Source organism: Octopus bimaculoides, chromosome 3, assembly GCF_046866305.1.
Source record: "Octopus bimaculoides isolate indiv1 chromosome 3, ASM4686630v1, whole genome shotgun sequence".
NCBI classification, from domain to species: domain Eukaryota; kingdom Metazoa; phylum Mollusca; class Cephalopoda; order Octopoda; family Octopodidae; genus Octopus; species Octopus bimaculoides.
In genome coordinates, this window is record NC_142930.1 from 40881896 (window position 1) to 40905975 (window position 24080).

Here is a 24080-nt window from a genome sequence, read left to right on the forward strand (position 1 = left end):
AGAAGCTCACACACTAAATTACATTCTTGGTGCGTGTGTGTGTGTGTGTGCGTGTGTGTGTGTGTAGAAGGATATTAAATGAAATGAAGGATAGGCACATCGGTAGATTTACACAACCTTTTTTCAAATGAATTAACAGAATAAACACGATGAATGAACAATGTTGGGGGATGAGCAGTAAGTAGAATAGTGTTCCCTGATGTAATTCATGTCACTGACAGCTACTAACCAACAGCTGGCTGGATAGTCTCTATAATAGGTTGAAGCATACAAGTACATATACACAAGTACATACATGCATACACATACGCTAGCGCACACAGATGCACACACACACACAAACACACACACACACGCACGCACACACACACACACACACGCATACACACACACACACATACGGAGTCAGACATATAACACCCATACACTGTATCATTTGCCGCCAGCTATTACTCAGAATTGTTCATTAAATGCTGTACATTGTTCCTGTGAACCAGATTTCATTGAACCAAACTGACATAATGAATCATTATTGTTGAAGTTTCCATCTAATTACAAAGCGGGTAAGATCAGAGGCTGAGCAATGACCCTGTATGACCTGTTGAATGTCACTTCTTTGCTCTGTCTGTCCAAATGACTCAGGCCTTTGTGCTGACACTTGTTTTAATTGAAGATAGAGAGAAAAAAGAAAGGAAAATAAACCCTTCCTGAAATAACGCTTCATGTGAAGTTTGCTTGTGGTAAATAAAACTAAAACTTCCTCCTAATGTAATAGCATACTGACTTGTAGAATACAAATAGACAAGCGTACATATTATATACGTGCGTGTGTCTGCGAGTAGGTGCATGGTGCTTTTGTTAAGAGATTGGTATCAGCACACATTTCAAAGAACTCAATATGGTCCGATGCGTCAAATTCATTATAGAAGAGTTTTTTTCCTATAAATCCAGTGTTCATATTCTTCGATTGTTGAGAAACTATCGAGGGAGGGGAGACTTTCGTTCACATTCCTTTCCCTCTATCTCTATCTCTCTGTCTATCTGTCTGTCTATATAATATGCTTGATTGTGCGCGTGGGTTTATATATGCATACACACACATGCACAAACACACATATGAATAAACGAATATATTGAATTCGAGAGGAGATAATTTAATGTATTGTTAAATCTAAGGAGTGTTCAATATAGGGTTTAACATTTCAACTTTCAAAAACCATATTACTCTCATAATAGCATCAGCGTGCTCCTAGTTATACAGTATTTGACCATCAAAAATGGCTATTTTCTGCCGAGAACAACGTCTTGTATGAACTATTTTTAAGTAAAAATATAAGGGTCAATAACAAACCTCCAGATACAAAAGCACAAGATGTGTTTATTAGAAACCTTAGGAGAACATAATATCCGGATGTGAAGAACTGAGAGATATGCTTGCGTGAATTTAATAATAGTATTCTGTATATCAATAGGGAGGCAGTAACATTTACCCGTATGTGGTGGGCCTCTATGCTAGAAATAACTGTTATATATCCCTTTAATCACATATAAAAAGCTTTGAAGAGAACAAATTGTATATTATTTCACTGGGGAAGAAATTATGGGTTAATCATGGGTTGATTGTCTTTCATGATATATCCACTTGACAACGCTGACAATAAAAATAAATAAATAAATAAAATCTCTAATACAAACGATATTAGTCCAAATATTGTCGGTGAATATAAGATTTCTGTCCTCTAATTTTTGGAAAATAAGCAGATTCCTTGTGGAATTAATCCACCATTCTTGCCTACGTAAATTAACAACTATACCTCACTGAAATCATATCTGATTTCAGTGAGGTATAGAAAGAAAGAAGGAATCAACTGATAATTTTGTCTTCCATACATTCTCTTAGAAATCATTGCTGCTTATTTTTCAACTGGAATATATTTTGTCACGAGTTTACTTAACCAGATATGAATTGAGTTCACAGTCAGTAACTGGTGAACAGAAAATCATGTACACTATCTCTGTTCCACGAATACTAACCAAACTTGGAAAATAACATCGTGCACATCGCATTTATTCCGTATCTGAAAAGCTCAGCCGTCCGACGCAATATTCCAGCAGAAAATGAAAATATTATTAAGAGTCTGTCCTATCTGAATACCAAAAGTTGAAAAGAGTTCAACGATGATTTCTTCAAATAGTTAACAAGGTTACATCGGCTGAACATGAGCGAAGTGACTGGAGAGGTTACAATGCAAAAGAGTCTCATTGAGCAAAAGACAAGCACTTAGAACTAACAAGACCAGAGTACTAGAAACTCTAGATCACTACAGAGATACTTCATTTAAACTGTTTCAGTCATTATAACAATCCTCGAAAGTAGCACAAGTAGTGAACGCAGTCTCTGTAAATTGCAATTGGTTAAACATTATCTACAGAATTCCATGGCAGAAAATAGTCTGCACAGTGTAAGCAAAATTGCTTTGACAAAGTAACATTCTAAAATTATCAATCATGAAATTATCGTCCTGTTTTACAAGCAAGACTCTGAAATTGTGGAATGATCATATGTAGATTGTTATCTTATTGCCGTCTTTCACATCTCTTTCTCTTTTATTTTTCTTTAAGAGCGCTTTTCTTTGAGAATGCTTTATAATTACATTGAGAATTGATGTTGAACTTCAAACAATATATAAAAATTCACATTACATTTATAAAAGAGCTTTGTTTTTCCTTATCTTTTCTGGGCGGACTGGCACCATCATTGTATAAAGCTAAACAAGAACAAGCATAGAGTGACAAGAACAACGGTAATGACTTTTCGATCGAAAAAGATTGTTGTTGCTGTTATTGTCAAAAATTCCACGCGACCAATTTGCCACACATGAAGAGTGAGACATTATTTTGTCAGCAGAAAATGGTAAGAAATATGTTAGGGATGAATAGCAGAAAATATATTCAATGAAATCAACTTAAAACATGCTACCAATCATACCAATATTTCATCACGAGAAATGTACCCATAATTAACAAGGTTCGATTAAACGCATACGAAATTCAGAATAAATAAACACATTACAAGAAGTTTGCATGTGAGGATGAGGTGCACTTCTGCTTAATCGAACTCAATAACTGATATTACATCATGTTCTAAAACAAGAAAACTTATGTGCAAATATGGTAGTAACTGGATTTGTACTCATGCCTCAGTCCAATCCAATGCGTTGAATGTTATCCTAATACCCAAGCGATAACTTGTATAGTCAATTATATTATCCTGAGATCTTAGGGCAGCGAGCTGGCAAAATCGTTAGCGCGTTGGACGAAATGCTTAGGGGCGTTTCACTCGTCGCTACGTTCTAACTTCAAATTCCACCTAGTTTGACTTTGCCTTTCAGGCTTCCGGTGTCGATAAATTATTAAGTACCAGCTCTGTACTAGGGTTGATCTAATCGCCTGGCCCCCTCCCCAAACTTTCAGGCCTTGTGTCTATAATAAAAAGGATTATCCCGATATCTAAAATACGCAGGTCTACTGCGTATTACCGATACGCAAAAGAAATGCAGAGTCATACTAGTTGGGATTGAAACACAGTTTGACTAATTAACACATCTACTATTTCACGCTGCTTATGGTAAGGATAATAGAATTTATGAATAATATTTACTAGCTGTTCATGCCGAAGAAAACATGACTCTTTAATACCGAAGAGATGACGCGGCAGTTTTGTACCAACTCTCACTCTTTCGCACACGTGTATAAGATCTAGAATCATGAATGGATGTGTGTATTACATTATATGTGTGCGTGTGTATATATATGTATATATATATGAGAGAGAGAGAGAGAGAGAGAAAACGAATGGATATTGCTGACATTGTGCGTGCGTATGCATGTGTATAAATATATATATATATATATATATATATATATATATATATATATATGTATATATATATATATATATATATATATATATATATATATATATATATATATAACTGAGTATGTCTAGATATCCTTATCTCTGAGATCTGTGTATGTGTTTACACTTGTGTATACATTTGTAAGTGGTGGGAAGGTGTATCTGTGCTGACTGCAAGCATGCAGGAGATTATAGTTTCGAATATCACTTCCGTAAGTCGAGTACCTTACGCACATACCATCCAAGCGGTTTCTCCACATAAGTCACGTATCATTTTTCATGCAGACTAGAGCTGAATTATAACAAAACACTCAATTACCTCGAGGTAATTGGAAGTGTGAGAGGCAGAGATTTACGCACAAACTCATTCACCGATACCTTGAGGCAACAACCATTAAAGTTTTCTGCACCAACAATTAAGCAATGCTTCAAGTTACTAATGTATTAATATTGTGCTACGTTTCTTTCCAAAGACAACTAATATTTATTGGCAGCCATTTTGTTATGGTAAAGTGAATTAAACTTATGTTTGCTCTGATGTAGTACGTCTACGCAGAAAGGCATTCAATCTATAACCATTTCGGATATTTCTTATTTAATATTTCTTATTTAAAAGTGTAGTTTTGATTTGAGGGAATTGTGGTTGCTATTCCTAGCAATTGTCACAAATAACACATTTAAGAATAGATGCAATCGATAATGTAATTCTAGCTATACAATATTTGATAATGTAATCACAGATATACAATATTTGATAATGTAATCCTAGATATACAATATTTGATAACGTATAATGATATACTATGCCTGAAAGGGATAAGGTAATGTTATGCTAAAAATACACAATGCCTTGAAGACACTGTTGGTAACATCGTCCTAGTTGCAATATGTCTGATGAACATCTTTCATAATATCGTGCAATATACATTTTCTGAAAAATGTTCTATATTGCAGCCTTGATGTGCTATATCTGAAGGACACTTTAGTTTATATATTGCTAAATACACTACAGTATAGTTTCTAACACTCTTTGGAGCGTCATACTTCATTACTTTATTAATGTAGTGAATTTTACTACCTTGCCAAATTTCTCCAACAACTCACCAGTGCGGATACTTATGACCTCCTGAATAGCATGAATCTCTTACAAGTATCATTGAATAACATGTATGGAACAAGGTTACTACAATGGTTTTTCGGGACATCGTTAAAAACTATCTGATTTGAAGGGGAAATTCATCGTTTTTTTTATTCTCATCATACTCTTGTTAGGATCTACCATAATTCATCAAGTATTTATCAAATACTATTATATAAAACAGAGCTCTCGCTAGCTTGAAAAGACAGCGGATTCCAATATTTGGTATGTAACACAGGTGATTCTGGACATATATTTAATGTAGTTATCTGCAAGCTAATTATTGCGGTAATTAATGATAATCCATTATTAGTTGCATCAACCAGCAGCTTAACTTTATTTTCATGTATATACACAAAAGCTTGTCCTCAATACTATAAAATATATACGAAGAGGGACCATTTGTGTTCCAATACAACCTAGTTGAAACAGTAGCTATGGATCCCTTTGAATACGTCCTACAAGCGTTAGAAAGAAGACATATTTTAATAGACTTAGATATATTTCAAATCTAAATATGATAGCGGATGGACTCAACTAGAATGATTTTGACCAGATCTGCTCGGTTCAGTGGGGTGAGAGAACATATGTAATAATTTTGGGAACTTTTTTCGGTTTACATCATTGAACTCTGGGTATGCGAGAGAAATTGTCTACATGACTATATTTGGGACTAGCAACACCAGTATTTCTAAAACTGTTATTTCATGGAACCTACATGTATGCAAAACTATTAATACGTCGGTGGATATTCAGATGCTACAAGGCGATCAAAATGCAAAATTATACTTTCACTCGATGCTCAACAGACTTTGTGGAATCCAATAAATCTATTGTGTAGCAGTTATTACTATTGTTTAAAGTTGAGTATGTTACAATTGTGCAGAACTATGACTAAAAGATTTTCACAGGTTAAAAACCTTGTACTTTTTCGAGCATCAGCTTAATATTACGACATTATCGTATATTGTGAGATTTCTACTTATACTCGGAAACGTAGCTTATGGTTCATATCAATTGTGCTTGAAATTCTTTCGGCAAGTGTATTGTATACATTTCATAAGAAGTCAATTTAACGGAGACTATCCCAGTCATAGCCGGAATCTTTCGGAAGTAATGTGAAAGAATGTTAAGTAAAAGTTTCGTGTCTGAAACTTATATTGAAATATACTGAGTCTAGAGTTACAGGCGAAGAAACCGCAATATTGTCCCTCGAGTATAGTAAACATGTGTCCATCAAACCATAACATTAATGCCTGAAAAAGATTGACGTTATATGAAATTTCCATATAAAGCGAAAACCCACTAAGTGTAAGCAGCGATGAAGAAGGAGAAATGTAGAGGAAAGGATTGGATTGAGGTTAGAGCTGAAAGTCAAAAGAAGAGGGACAATGAGATGATAGATAGTTTCAAAATCTGGCTGTTCGAGGAAAAGGATATTCGTATTCGTGTAAGATATGATAAAAATATAAAATGGCTATGATCCGATTCTCTTTTAGTGTTGATATGTTCGATTAGTTCGACGTGGGTCTGGGGAGGAATAAAACATTAGGACATTGCATCAGGTAATCTCAAATACTCATTCACCGCAATATATACAATTGCCTGAATATATCTGAATGAAAGTTATACATACACATACCTCTTTGTGTAGGAGTATTAAAGTAAAACCACACACGCACGAGAATATGTATATGTGTGTATATATACATGTGTGTGTGCATATATATATATATATATATATATATATATATATATATATATATATATATATATATATATATATTACGGAGAGGTACTTGCATAGCAAGCGATCTGATCTGAGATCGTGTGCTGGAACAAAAACAACTGCAGCATGGAAGGTGCTTATAAGCCATTTAAGAAACACACAAAAGTCGTTAGATTCACTTTAAATTTAACTTGTCAAAATATTTTCGTCGCTTTGAGATCGTGTCCTGTACACTGACAAAATTCCGTGCTCTCTCTCTCTCTCTCTCTCTCTCTCTCTCTCTATATATATATATATATATATATATATATATATATAATCTAAGTGAAAACCTTTGAAGATATTAAGAAGTAGTTGCTGACTGTTAGACAGCTGTAATATACAATCTATTGTTGGCACTCCGTCGCTTACGACGTCGCGGGTTCCAGTTGATCCGATCAACGGAACAGCATGCTCGTGAAATTAACGTGCAAGTGGCTGAGCACTCCACAGTCACGTGTACACTTAACGTAGTTCTCGGGGATATTCAGAGTGACACAGTGTGACAAGGCTGACCCTTTGAATTACAGGCACAACAGAAACAGGAAGAAAAACTGAGAGAAAGTTGTGGTGAAAGAGTACAGCAGGTTCACCACCATATTCTGCCGGACCCACGTGGGGCTTTAGTTGTTTTCGCTCAATAAACACTCACAACGCCCTGCCTGGGAATCGAAACCGCGATACTATGGCCGTGAGTCCACTGCCCTAACCACTGGGCCATCGCGCCTCCACATACAAATATATACACCAGCTAAATGTGCATGTTTGTTATATACATCGAATAACATATCTTTATCTGCTATGGTGTGCGCGAGCAAGCATACACACGTTTGTACACACACACACACACACACACACACACACACACACACACACACACACACACACACACACACACACACACACATATATATATATATATATATATACTGGGGGAGGGTGTGTGTGTGTATGTGTATGTATATATACATACACGTTCAAATAGCTGGAGTATCACAGACATATTATTTTGCATAGTTCTGTTTTAGAGATAACCAACATTTTAGGATGTGCTGCATTAAGTGAAGCCTTAAAATGTATACTACAACTCAATACCCTTTTTTTACTTCTTTTTAATGCAGAAATCCATTTCCATTTCTATTAGTCTGTCTGTTTCTCTCTTAGTCTCTCCCCCCTCTCTCTCTCTGTTGCACTCTTTCGGTCTCATTTCCCGTTCACAATATCTCTCTGTAATATCAACCTTATATCTAACATTCCTCTCTCACTTTTCAATATCTTTATCAAGCCTCATGTTATTTCCGTCTCCCTTCCTCCCCTTTCTTTTTTCAGTTGCGTATTGTCCGTACTTACGCACATACATCCGTATATAAACCATCTCTCTCACACACACAACGCTGTCTCCCTTACTGCTCTCTCCATTCTGTGTAACCTTTAATCATGTTGCTCTTCATCCACACATACACCTCATATACATTACTAGGTAGTGTTATTTGCAAACCAATCTGTTAATCATTTACTTTGGTATTTTCCAAGGTAAGGCAGAACATGCTGAATGATTTTCATGTACAGGTAATTAGTGAGAATGTTTAAATGAATATTTCTCTTCCCACACACATGCAAAAACCTCTATGTACCTGTCTGTCTGTTTATCTATCTATCTGTCTATCTACCTGTCTCTCTCTCTATCTCTATCTACCTGTCTCTCTCTACCTACTTGTCTATCAATCAATCTACCTGCATCTCCCTCTATCTACCTGTCACTCTCTCTATATCTATCGTTCTATATATCAGTCTGTCAATCAGTCTGTCAATCAGTGTAAACGTGCATGTGTGTATCTCATGTTTGAGACCACAGCAACACTAACCATACCTAGCCTCTTTAATTACATCAATTTGCAACAAGTTATATTTAGCTGGAGAATGTATGATTCAACCTCCAAAACCCTAGTTTTCTAAGTTGTGATGTAACACTGAATAGATAGCGTTTTTGTATACGAGGCTCTGTACACCCAAGAAAAGATAAAGTATTTATGTACATATCTAGGTAGTTAGATAGGGAGTTGGGTTATGTTAGTAGACAGACAGGGAGTTAGGTATATAAGTAGGCAGGAGTGACAGCTGTGAAAAGCGTTACGAAGAAAGAGGAAATACTGAAGAATGGTATCAAGGATAAACGTAAGAACCAGAAGTATTTTCAGTGAGTAGAGTGAAAGTTTAAGGAAAGTCCAAGAAACCTTAGAGCACTTCTTAAGATTTATAACCGCTCCCCCACGTGAATGCTTAATTGTGGGTACAATTATAATGTGTATGAATGAAATTATCTTGAATAAATAAATAAGGAATGCAAATGTAAATTACGGAAGTGAGTGGATAATGATATAAACGAGGCAGAAGAAGTTATTATATTACTAAGGCGTGTAGAAAACGAGAATGAATGGTTTGTGGCGGGAGCAAGAGAAATAAGCAGTGTTAAACTAATAGATGAATCATGATGCACCTCCCCACAAGAAATGAACTTTATTAATTACCAAATAAAGAATACTAGATATTTCACACACACACACACACACAACTTTTATCTTATCTTTATCTTCTTTCAGTTGCTTAGAATGTGACCGTGTTGAGGCGTAGCTTTGAATATCCCAGTATTTATTTTTAAACTTGGTACGTTATATCGGTTTTTGTTGCCGAATCGATAATGTTACTGGGACGTAAAAAAAATAACAGTGGTTATTGAGCTCCGTCGGAGACAAGCACAAAGACACACACACACACACACACACACACACACACGCACGCACAGACACACACAGGTATATATATATATATATATATATATATATATATATATTCATCGGCGTTTTCTCGGCTCCATCCACCAAGTCCACTCACAAGTTTCTGTGTCGGCCCGAGGTTATAGAAGACACTTAAGCAATGTACTGTGCAATGTGAAGAATTAACCCAAGACCAGATGGTTGTGAAACGAGCTTGTTACCCCAAAACCACACCGACTCTCACGCACACACACACCTGAGACAAAAGCACAAACAAACGAAAACACCGGCTCGTAAATACATATGGTAATGCCGGAACACAAATGTATCTGTTGATAAATACTCAAAGAAGCGCGAAAACTGATCAGAACTGCAGATGAAAGAAGCGAGCATATGAGAATTAATACTAGCAATGGTACTTCCCTGAAAACTTGCTCTTTAGATTTCCTTTTACTCTCTTTTTGTTAATCCTCTACAACACGCACCGCTAAACTATTCTGTAACTACAATTCAGTAAGGCGTTGTTATAGAAAAATAGGGGGTCTTCTTCCTTTGTGTTTTTTCTTCTAAATTAATCCTAGAGTATGAAGGAGAGACTACAAATGAAACATGTTAACATTCTCAATATTAAAACCATATTTGTATTAATTATCATAACTTCTGACTCCGCGAATATTCCATCTTTTGGATTTCTATTTGTGTCATATTTCTAGTAATATTAAGTCTTAACTCGTTATTAATGGTCGTTAGGGATCGTAAAATAACATCAATTTGTTTCATGTCAGTTTCATTTCCTGGCACAAACAATACAGTAGAATGGCAAAGAGGATAATGCACCGAACTAAATGCTTTATAATATTTAGTTTTGCTTCGCTACATTAAAGACTGGCCAGGCGTATTTCTTTCTTTCTTTCTTTTATTCTTTTTTTCTTTTCTTAGGGTACTTGATTAAAGAAGTACCGGTGATAAGGTGATGGAAGCTAACTCATTCAACTCTGTTTGTTCCTTTTACAAAGCTGAGTTCCTCTACCAATGAAAGAAATCATTTTCTCATTGTACAGACCAATATTTCATATGAGATAGCTGAGCTACATCAGTCAACAGGAATTCCGGGATAAAGGCGACAAACTACAAACCAAAGCCGTATTTTCATTTTTATAAAGTATTGACAAAAAATATAATTTCCTATAATAACAGGGAGTTGGAGATAATCAACAAGTGAAAATGATATCTGAAGAAAAAATATAAGGGGTATTCATAACAAGAAATTCATAGGGTATTAGTGACAAATAATAATAATAATAATAATAATAATAATAATAATAATAATAATAATAATAATAAAGATTTTGATGATGATTATAATAATAAATTCTCGTATTTTTCCTGTTGAAATACAGAAAGAAAAGAAAGAATCAAGCGAATAGAGAAAATAGAAAACTGAATAACAGAAAAGAAATGAAAGTTAATAGCAGGCATGAAATTAGAAGGAAAAAAATGGGACCACAACTGGAGAAGACGGAAAAACACAAACAGCAAATTTGTGATAATTGAAGAAAAGTAACAGTAAAATGAGATGTAATAAAATAAAATAGGAACAAATAAGGAAATGTGGTAGAGAGAGGAGAGACGTGGAGAAAACAAAAAACAAAATTGGAAGACAAAGCGAGAGGAGATCGATAGAGAGAGAGAGAGGGAGAGAAATGTGGAGAGTGAGAAAGGGTAAGAGAGACAGGCAAGGAAATAGATAGAGAGAGATAAAACAAAAAGAAACAGAGAGAAAAATAGAAAGAGACGCCATGGTGTCATACAGAAGAAGAGAAATAATAAGGAGAGTTAGAGACATGGAGATGATGATGGGGAGATGTACAGAGATAGATCGAACGAAAGAGGGAGAGAGAAAGGAGGAGAGAGAGAGAGAGAGAGAGAGAGAGAGAGAGAGAGATGGGGGAGTAGTTTGAAGAATGGGCGGAGGATGGGATTTGAATGAAACATCTCTGACAAATACAGAATACCTTAAAGGTTTTGTTTGCTGCAGGTATTGTAGTAGTAATAACAGCAGTAGCAGCAGCAGCAGTACTAGTATATTCGTAGCTGCAGCTGTAGCAGCTGCAGCACTAGTTGAAATAGCAGCAGTAGTAACAGTGTAGTTGTAGTAGCAACAGTAATTCTAACTGTAGCAATATTAGTATTCTTAGCAACAGTTGTAAAGTCGACGGTACTTGCAGTAGTACAGCAGCATCAGCAGTAGTAGTATAAGTAGTAGTAGTAGAAGTAGTAGTAGTAGTAGTAGTAGTAAAATATTTAATAGTATTAAAACGGCAACGGGAAGAGTACTATTGGTACAACTGCTAGAAGAACAACATCAACAGTATGCTATTGTAAAGTAATTGGCTTTCATTTTCCGCCGTTGGCTCCACTAAAGTTCGTTTTGGTTGTACAGGGTGTAGTAGAGTGTATCTACGTGCTGGCGTGTAGTGGGGTTGAGTAGGTAGACAGTGCAACAGGGTAAAAAAAAAAGAAGGGCGTATACGATGTTTAACTGGATATGAGGGTCTACTGTAGGGTGGCTGGGTGAAAAGAGGGTATGCACAGTGGTTGCGTAGAAATGACAAGCAGGTAGTGATGGGGTGCCGTGGGATATATATATATATATATTTTTTTTTTTTTCTCTTCTGTTTTTGTTCTATGTGTGCCGTAAATATCGGCATCCGTTAGAGAAAAAATTGTAGTTTAGAATCAGTAGTTTTTGATTACTATTTCTAAATTTTCAGTATGCTGGTGAAGCAACTCATGCTGACCCCTATATATTTATGATTATATACATATATATATATATATATATATATATATATATATAATGTTGGGTGAAGAAGCGACATATGCAACAGTCGGGTGGGGCATTAATGAGTTAGATATAATTTTAAGTTACTTAGTGGATTTGTTTTGTAATAATAATAATGAAAATAATACTTTCTGCAAGGCCTCAAATTTTGGGGTAAGCTGCTAGTCTATTTAATCGACAACAGTTTTTCACTGATACTTATTGCATCGATATCGAAAGGATGAAGGGCAAGTCGACATCGACGGAATAATAATAACAATAATAATAATATAATCATTTCTACAGAAGTCAGAAAGCCTGAAATTTGGGAGAGGGAACTAGTCGATTACATCGACCCCAGTGTTTCGCTAGGACTTATTTTATCGACCCGGAAAAGATGAAATTTAAGGTCGATCCCGGCGGATTTTGAACTCAGACGCAAAAGCGGACGAAATACGCCTAGCATACTAAAGATTTTGCCAGCTAGTCGTCCTAATAACACACACACACACACACACTCACACGATTGTTTCGGTTTATGTATACAAAATACACGCACAAAGCTTTGGTCGGCCCGGGTCTATATCAGTAGACACCTGTCCAAGGTATTATTTAGTGGGACTGAACTCGGAACTATGTGGTTAGGAAGCATATTCCTCACCGTATATATAGTTATGATGTTGGGAAGCGTAGGGGAAGTGTGACATAAATATTGCATGGTTGTCGTGGTGTCAGTGTGAAGGTACACTGAGACAGGGAAAGAATGCGAGGGGAATGATGGTGCCGGTGATGGCGATGGTGATACACAGTAATAATAATAGCAGGTTGTGTTGATTGTCATGGTTTCAACGCTGTTGTTATTCTTGTTTTCCAGCTTTTTCGTTTTATATCATTTTGGTTACTGTTGTTGCAGGTACTATTACTGTTACTGTTCGATACTACTGTTGTAAGTAGTGATAATTTTGTCCTTGCTAAAAACGGAGGGAGACAATTACTCTTTTACTTGTTTCAGTCATTTGACTGCGGCCATGCTGGAGCACCGCCTTTAGTCGAACAAATCGACCCCAGGACTTATTATTTGTAAGGCTTGTACTTATTCTATCGGTCTCTTTTGCCGAACCCCAACCCACCAGCATCTGTTGTCAAGCGATGTTGTGGGGGACAAACACAGACACGCAAACACACACACACACACACACACACACACACACACATACATATATACACATATATATATATATATATATATATATATATATATACATATATACGACGGGCTTCTTTTCAGTTTCCGTCTACCAAATCCACTCACAATGCTTTGGTCGGCCCGAGGCTATAGTAGAAGACACTTGCCGAAGGTGCCACGCAGTGGGACTGAACCCGGAACCATATGGTTGATAAGCAAGCTAATTACCACACAGCCACTCCTGCGCCTGCATGATTTTATAATACATGATAGGCCATGCTAATAATAATAATAATTAAAAAAAACGAGATGGTCACGAATGGAATGCTTTTGATGCTTGATTTGCTCAGTTAGTTGAGCTGCTGCTCAACAACAGTAACAGTTAATTCACCACAAAGTTAGCTCTTGAATGTTCGTTGGGATGTTGCCCTGTCTCGACTCTTTAAAAGGTCCATTTAATGTCACAGCCGATTCATAAATACAAAGCAATTTAAAATGACCGGGAAGGAATCTCATAATCGAATGCAAAGTCTGTTTTCAACAGAATACTGCATTAGAATTGAAATAGACTTAATATGTGAGGATGTATGTATATGCCAGTGGAGGCGCAATGGCCCTGTGGTTAGGGCAGCGGACTCGCGGTCATAGGATCGCGGTTTCGATTCCCAGACCGGGCGTTGTGAGTGTTTATTGAGCGAAAACACCTAAAGCGCCACGAGGCTCCGGCAGGGGATGATGGCGAACCCTGCTGTACTCTTCCACTACAACTTTCTCTCACTCTTTCTTCCTGTTTCTGTTGTACCTGTATTTTCAAAGGGTCAGCCTTGTCACACTGTGTCACGCTGAATATCCCCGAGAACTACGTTAAGGGTACACGTGTCTGTGGAGTGCTCAGTCACTTGCACCTTAATTTCACGAGCAGGCTGTTCTGCTGATCGGATCGACTGGAACCCTCGACGTCGTAAGCGACAGAGTGCCAACAATGTACATGCCTAAGCATCAACAAGAAAGTTCATTCGTTCGTGATGAGTTTGTTTGTGTGTGTGTGTGTGTGTGTGTGTGTGTGTGTGTGCGCGTATATCTACAGCCTGCATCCTCCATTTCTTGAAAGAATTGAGTTGCGTATCATCATGAAGATGTTAAACATTTACTGTGTTTAAAATTTGTGGATCACAAGCACTATTATTCTTATAACCTTTTCACAATGTTATCAGCTGATTGTTGTTATATAACAAGTTCTGTCCCAAAGTGAGCACAATAGCTGACTTCCGCAATGTGTTGTGTGTGCGGGTGCGCGCGTGTACGAGTGGATGAACAAACGAAGGAAAAAGGCACTTGACCCACTTAGAAGGAGTTATATGTATTATTGTTTAAAACACTTGGATTCGGCTCCATCGGACTTAAATTTTCGTAGGTTTCTGTATGGAGCTTTGTACCATGTATATATGTGTATATATATGTTATGTGTGTTATATACATAGTCTGTTAAAGTCTGTCATACCGGCCATGATAAAATACCACAAGGTATAGAAAATACGTATTCGCCTTTATATATTTGATCCTTTATATTGAACACTCAATATTTCATCTATTCAATAGGACATATTCCATATATTCAATAAGACATTCAATACTTTATTTCATTGTACCATCCATTTTTATTTTATATTATATATTGTATATTATATTATATATTGTATATTCCATATTCTATATCCCACATTGGTTTTGCAGGAATATAAATAAAACATAAAAAACAGACAGTGTTGGAACTCTTTTAAACAAAATAATATGTATATAAGCAATGTTAAATCTCTGAACGAGGTATTATATATATATATATATATATATATATATATATATATATATATATATATGAGAGAGTGAGAGAGACTAGTAGAGATACCCAGCGTTGCTCAGGATTAATTGATATGTTACTGCCATGTTATCACCTGTTATGTTGAAACAAGTGAAACGAGAAAGAGCAGCATTGACGACAAAATATTTCTGGAGTAAATAATAGGCTAATTCAACTAAGCGACCAGTCGTACGTCCGTCTGGAGGATTCGAGGCTCTAACCAGTTATGGAAAATTGGTGAGATGGTGGTGGGGGCTTTGTCATTGTTTAACGCACCACGCAGCTGTTAGTGGATATACTCTACTTTGCAGCGGCCGGCGCTACGTCTAACATGACCCATGGTCTGAAAGTTTGACACCTCCTTTGTGTTTGTTGCACTACATCACTCATAGTAAATTTGGAGGAACTGTAGTTGATCATTTGTGCTTAACAGGGAACAAATGAGGTGATGGACTTGCCCTGCCTTCCAGAAGATCCCAAAGTGTTTGAAGAGGAGCTGGCAGTGCTGGCAATCTTGCGCCACCTACCGGCTGAGCAGCACATGCCATTAGCTTCATTTGGAGATTTCAAAGCTTTGCAGAAACAATTTTAGTTTAGTGCACCAATTTGGTCAAAATTACCATTTTTATAAGAATAGGATAGACCATATCTGGAAATAACTGCAGGAGTTGTGAAGAACGAATTTGTACGTAGTCTGTTCTTGAGAGATGTTCTACTGCACTTCAGTCTATTCATGAAAACCTTGTTTTAATGATTCAGTATTTAGTACTGCAGCATGCCTTTGCTGATCTTGGGAAAGTCTTATCTCCCAACTGTAATGAGACTCTTCAGATCCATTTGATGTGCTGCAGCATGCATTTGCTGATCTTGGGAAAGTCTCATCTCCCAACTGTCATGAGACTCAACGCGATTATTTATGTAAAATGTTAAAGGGTCAAATAAGTACAAGAAATTTGTCAAGCATTAGAATGCGTCGTTCGTGATGGTAGTAGTTTTACTCTGTTTCATGTACGTTTCTTGAAAACAATTATTCATAAACAAGATTGATCGAAGAAACTTTTGGCGGAATCAACACTTAATTGAAATACGGAAAATACGTCCGAGTAAATAAGATTATTCTATTACCATTAATTAAATTATATTTATTAATAGCCTTTGTTGTATATGTGTGTGTGTGTGTGTGTGTGCTGTTTATGTTACAGAAATGAAATTTTTTTATGGCATTTATCATAGCTCGTTCAGTATTTGTGTTTGTCGACTAAAGATTTGAACAAAATCACATCTAAAACATAATAATCCCAGGTATTGGGTAACTTCACAGATATGAAACTGCGTATGTATATGTTTCATGATATGTTTAACTGTAAACATAAACTCTGCACACACACACACACACACACACACACACACACACACACACACACACACACACACACACACATATGTCTGATCAAAAAGTATCGGTACTGTTGCTATATATAGTACGTACAGAGAAGCTCCTTGCCAAAGATTGGCTTTGAACCCTGTCGCGCACGCACACTAAATTATAACCTTCTCCCTCAAATTTGTTGTGTATAGCAAAGTTTGGAATTAACGTGTATAGAGTGAGGTCATCTGAAAATGAAGGTCGGAATTCGGCTGCGCAGGAACTCCTGCTTTGTGTCGAAGACGAACATTTTTTCTAAACTGTTGTAACAGGCATCGAATCGTGAGTCTATAGCTATATCCCACAAGCGAAGGCAAAAATCAAATCCAAGAAAAAGATTTCGAAATGTCGACGAAATCTAGGAGAATGCGACCAGGCAATTACTTGTCATACCACAAAAGGAGTTGCAGAAATGCCTCCTTCAATGAAAATCTCGCTGAATAAAGGACTATGGCTTCAGAAGGGGACTACTTCGGTGGGGATTAAATGCTGAATTGTATTTTTTTGATTCGAGCAACTGTTCATCGACAAGTTGTTTTCTCTAATTGCAAAAAAAAAAAATTCATGAAACTGTGTTTCGATTAGCTGTTCCTATTCCGTTGTGTGTGTGGGAGCGTGGTAGGCTTGGGTTGGTTGAGTGTGTGCATACATATTTATATAAGTTTCTTCTGCAGACCTGCTCTCGTCCTGCGGCTGCTGCTGCTATTGCAATAAGACTGCCGAAGATACGATTCCAGCTGATGCTGTAGTCATGTGTATGTATGAACACAAATAACACCACATACATGTATATATATGCTAGAATAAGTCGGAATGTGTGTGTATGTGCCTCTGTGTGTGTGTGTGTGTGTGTATGTGTGAGTGTGTGTGTGTGTGTGTGTGCGTGTGTTTGTGTCTGTATTGCGATACACCAGCATAAACACATACATGGGGTCCACAGAGGGAATGTCGAATGTTTCTTCATACATAGCGAAACTGGAACTAGCAAACATGATATTATGCTACAAGTCGAGCATATTACAGGTTTGCATAGAACATTAACAGGAGCGCGCGCGCACACACGGACACACAGAAACACACACACATGCACACACAAATTGGTAAAAGGAAAGATTGAGCAAAAGAGGGGGAGAAGAGGAGAAAGTCAGCGTTCATATATGTGAAGTATAATAGCGAATAAATGACAGAGAAGGTGTGTGAGGGATAGCGAGAGTGAGAATACGAGGGAGACGAAGGGAAAAAAGTTGGGATAAGCATAGCAGTAGGCGTATTCTTCCTGCCATCTCTGCATTATTCCTTCCTTCCTTGCTCCTTGTCTGTGTCTTACCTCACCACCCTAATATGGTTCTAATATATAAAGTGGGTCCTACATTTTGCTAGATTATCTGGCATCACTTTACATACAGCCGGTATTTCCATATTTTCAGTTGCTTAAACTCATACACACATATTATACACATGTCTGAGTGCGTGAATATATATATATATATATATATATATATATATATATATATATATATGTATGTATGTATGTATGCATGTATGTATATACACACACGCTCTATATAAACTGTCATATACACATACATCTCTTTAAGTATGTACGCGCATATATATATGTATACGCATATATACATATATATATATATATACATATATATGTATGTACATATATACATATATATATAAAAGTATGTACACATATACATATATGCATTTATATGTGTATGTGTGCGCGCGTATATATATATATATATATATATATATATATATATATATATATATATATATATATATATATATATATATATATATATATATATATATATATATATATATATATATATATATATATATATATATATATATATATATATATATATATGCTTGCATTTAAGCGCACGTGTATATGTGCAGGCATCCAGCTCAGACAGCTGAAAAGACGTTAGCAGGCACTGCTTGCGTCAGTAGTAGAAGCTGCATTCACGCTGGTGCAGTTTAATATATATATACACTGAATTAAAAAAAATTAAAACTCTTGCAAACATGCAGGTAACCGCACAAATAGTTCCGCATTCTCATTTGAACCTAGATCGCTACACACACACACACGTGCGCATGCGGAGACGCACATGTATACACACTGTATAGTAATGCACACAAGCATATTTTCGATAATATAGCAATTAGCAGGTATATTGCACGAACTTTGTGGCTTCCTCATTTTAATGCGTTCTTGTATATAATGCATATGTTTAAAGCAGAACCAGTGTATATATTCGCACTTATTTTCCACAAACATATGGTTGTATGTGCGTATTTGTGAATGCATATATATATATATATATATATATATATATATATATATATACATATTTATCTTTGTGAGTATCTGTCTACATTTTGACGACAACTGCGACGCTTTGCCGAAAGTGGCTTATTCAAACTAACATATTCCACCTGACATTTTGAATAAGGTAGCAGTGTGGTTACCTAAAGTAATTTCAAAGTTACAGTAAAAAAATCATTATAATGATTTAACTAGGCATACATCGAGATAGTTATCGACTCAATGTTCCTTTTTTCGGGTATTAAGAACAATATTTTGACTATGAAAGCGTGTGCGAGTGAATGTATTTGTACATGAATGCACGCATGCATAACGTATTCTATACACGTTTACCAGCCATCGTACCTATGTACACACGTATATGCACATATGTGCATAGATATAACATATGCATATGTATATCTGTGCGCATGTGAATATATATATATATATATATATATATATATATATATATATATATATATATATATATATACATACATACATACACATACACAACACATACTTTGACACACACACAGCTTAGTGGTTAAGATTTTTGCTTCACAACTATATTGATTAGAGTTCAATAATGTAGCGGAGCTTCTTATATGTGTATTTAACTCATATAAAAGTCAAGATAATGTGAATTCAAAATAAATTGTCACACAACATTCATCTGTTTTTCATAATTTTACTTTAATCTACTAAGCTAACACTAATCCACACATTGTATTTCACATACTGGTGCACATGTAAAGTGTGAACACATCGGCTGTGACCCAACCGTGATGTGACGATGTGGGCGTAGTTTGTAAGAGAATCAGTATTCGATTTGATTTTATATAAACTTTTCAGTAAAACAAATGACACTGCAACAATCATTGATTTCTTACATTGGCACAAGACCACATGTTTGGCGGGTGGTGGTGCAGAATGGGTTAAACTACAATTAATTAAATCATTAGAGTACTTGACGAGTGCTGCTTATGTTATTAGTCTTAAATGGTTAACTGTCAAAATTGCCCTCAGTGGGATTTCAGCTCAGAAGTTAACGGGCTGTAAAATATATAACAGAAGACATCACATCAGACACCAGGACTTACATAAGAATTATTTCACGCTCTATGTATTACCATTGTATCTGAAACTCATGGCTCCATACACGATATGCCCAATTACGAGTACAACGTATGCAAATTGCGTAAGGATTATCATACAAAAACTAAATACACAAGTGCTCACACTTGCACATGTATAGATAACCAATAAGGGAATCATCTAGGTAGGCTGTGTCACCAAGTAACTAAGAATAGTTACGTTCATGATAAACAATGTCCACTTCAAGGTAAGTACTCAATATATATATATACAAGTGTATATTAATTTACATACAGCCGATGTTTCACTTTTATGCTTTGGCTGATGACAGGAAAAAAGCTTGAAATATGCTCACAGCTGTCATGTTGCCTGCTAACAATATTTTCTAGTTTTTTTTTTTCTTTCTATTTTGATTTTTCATGAAATATGAAAACTGAGAGAGAGATTATATTTCAGCTCTAAATTGAAACTATTTTACATTGAATTCTGATCCAATTGTTTTTTTTTTTTTTATTCACATTCTTTTTGTTCACTGTCTCGATAAATAGTAATCTCATCGTCTATAAGACGCTACTTCACTTCAAACACACTACTACTATTTATGGCAAAGCAATGCGCATCCCTCAATATTATTGCCTATTTTTATCTCTTTTCTCCAGTAGAACATTTGCGAAGATTGAATTAATTGTCCTTCATATTGGGTAAAACTTACGTCACATGAATCTGCCTTGGCCATGATTTCCAGAGAACTCTATTACCGTTGTCGGAGGTATAGTGTGATGAGAGGTGCAGCAAAAAGTCTAACAATCCCGTAGATTATTTCTAATTGGCTAAATAGAATTTTACACTCGTCACTTCCAGGGCAAATCCGGAATTTGTATTCTTACATAATATCAATATATAGTGATGAAATATCATACAAGCCATTAACTGAGTAGATTTATAAGTACAAACATTCCATCAATGATCACGAAATCTTCGTATATTTATAAACTCACTGGATTCTGTCATCTATTTTTTAAGACAGTGGCATATTATTTGTGAAGTATGTGCTTGCTATCGCTAGAATGATGAGCGACCACATGTGATTTGTTTCGTGGCTCACATGCAGCGTTCATTTAATCTGAGGTCGAATAAATCAGTCACTTCAGTTTTAATGAATTCTTCTACTTGTAAAACTTTGCTGCTGAGAGAATCCGAACAAGCACTCTCCTATAGAGTTGCTTAATTCAATATTTAGAAAACACTCACCACAGAATAATTATACTTTAAAGAAACACAGTTCTATATTTAAGAGATAAGGAATTATGTACATTATTTACATTTGACGGATATTTGTCCTCATCTGGTTTGTTGTTAACACAACGTCTCGGATGATATACCCTCCAGCCTTCATCAGATGTCTTAGGGGAAATTTCGAACTTGGGTTTTAATTCCTAAGGTATTTTTTGATGTAATTATCATTATTATTTTTTTTTCAGGTCACAGCCTGGAATCGGACACGGAATCTTGGGGTTAGTAACCCACGCTCTTAACCACAACGCCAAAAACAAGTGGACTATTGAGGAGTGAATTTTAGGGCTTATAAAACTAATATTTTCCTATTCTTCCTTAATACCGGTTCTCACATGCTGTTCATATCTGCACTCGGTCTGGTTAGGAGGTTGTTGTGTCCTAGCATACTAAGGAAGCATAGCAAAATATTAGATTTATAGGCCCTAAAATTCAGTCCACAATGGCCCATGGACATTGGCGTAGTGGTTAAAAGCATGGTCTACTCACCCCAAGATTTTGATTCCAGGCTGTGACCTGAATAATGATAATAATTACACCGAAAAAAATACCCGAAATTTCCCCAAGACAAAACGTTGTGTTAACAACAAGCAAGATGAGGACAAAAGTCCGTCAAATGTAAATAATGTTTAAAGAAACAGTTTAATTCTTTCAATGGTTTATTCAGAAGAGAAAGAACAATGATTACGACAGTTTTCCGAGAGTAGTAGGGAAATATTTCCTAAATAGATTTCCATTCCTAATATCTGTAACCAAGTGGATATTGCATTACAGGTACTAAGTTACAAGATTTAAACCTGGTAAAAGATTCACCCTACCTTAAGTATGCGTCAAAATAATGTTAGACTCTAGCGTTTAGCCAATTCCATATCAGAAAAGTCAAGCGTATAATCACACCCACTTGAATCGGAGATATGTGGATCCGAATCGAACTCTATAACGTCGACCAGTAGAGATCAAAATATTTTTTCTACTCTAGGCACAAGGGTCTAAGTTTTTGGAGATAGGCCAATCGATTAGATCGACTCCAATACGGAACTGGTACTTAATTTATCGACACCGAGAGGATGAAAGGCAAAGTCGATCTCAGCAGAATTTGAACTCGGAACGGAAAGACAGACGAAATACAGCTAATAATTTCGCCTGGCGTGCTAAGCATTTTGCCTTAGAGAGCAAAATATTGATGACAATTTGGTGTTAGATTTAGAAGATCTAATATTCCGTATATAAGATTCTACAATTAAAATACGTAAAGGAATTAATCTCACACGCACACACTTATATAAATATAGCAAAAGTCCAAATTTACAAAATTTACTGTTTGACTCCTGGCCAAAGAATGAAAGTATATTCAAACTATTAAATAGAGCATGCATACGTATACACAGCGGAACACCACACACACGAATAGATGCACATATAATACCATGCAGACATTACACCCATACACACTATATATATATATATATATATATAAACAATTGCTGCGTGGAAGGTGTTTATAAGCCACTTAAGAAACACACAAAAAGCGTTAGATTCATTCAACATTTAAATTTAATTTGCCAAAATATTTTTGTCGCTTCGAGACAGCGACCTGTTTACATACAAAATTCCGATGCAGCACGGAATTTTGTGAGTGAAAAGGTTGCGGTCTCAAAGAGAATGTTGAAGTGAATTTAACGGTTTTTGTGTGTTTCTTAAATGGCTTATAGACACCTTCCACGCTGCAATTGTTTTCGTTCCAGCACACGATCTCAGATCAGGTCGCTTGCTATGCAAGTACATCTCTGTAATATATATATATGCAAATTAAGGGTAATTAGCAAGTAAAATCGAGGCTACATATCTTTCTCAACTAGCAGAATCTCAGAAGTAATAATTGCTCAACGAGGATGCTCCACTAGCGATTCATCAGGCCTAAAACACCTTTGATAAATGAAAGTTATATAAATATAAAATAACTTAAAAAAAAAAAAAACTTTTTAAAATTCGATATGCAAAGAAGCTATAATCGTCTCCACCAAAGAACTATGACTATTGCTGGAAGTTATTGTACTTTATACCTTCTACTGACTACCTGATGCATACTGATTTCCCACACCCGAATCCTGGGATCTTACAATTACATATCATTATATATATATATATATATATATATATATATATATATATATATATATAATTATATAAAAATTACAGGTATATATTTATGCGACACTTGTATACGTGTATTTGCATTCTTGTTTCTTTCCTTTTATTCTTTCACTTGATCCTGTCATTTGACTGCAGCCATCGTGGAACACTGCGTTTGTTCGAACAAATCGACTCAATGACACATCATTTGCAAGCCTAGTACTTATTCTGTTGGACACGTTGTCGACCCGCTAAGTAGCCGGGACGTAAATGCACAAACATTTTTGCAAAGTGATGGTGGGGGGACAAGGAGACACACATATACATATAC

The 24080-nt window shown here is 35.9% G+C and overlaps 1 protein-coding gene across 1 annotated transcript in view; it reads right to left on the bottom strand.

Annotated features, from left to right (window-relative positions):
• The window catches only part of LOC128247382 (matrix metalloproteinase-14-like), a 332170-nt gene that overhangs the window by 286758 nt on the left and 21332 nt on the right, over nt 1–24080 (bottom strand). The window lies entirely within an intron of this gene.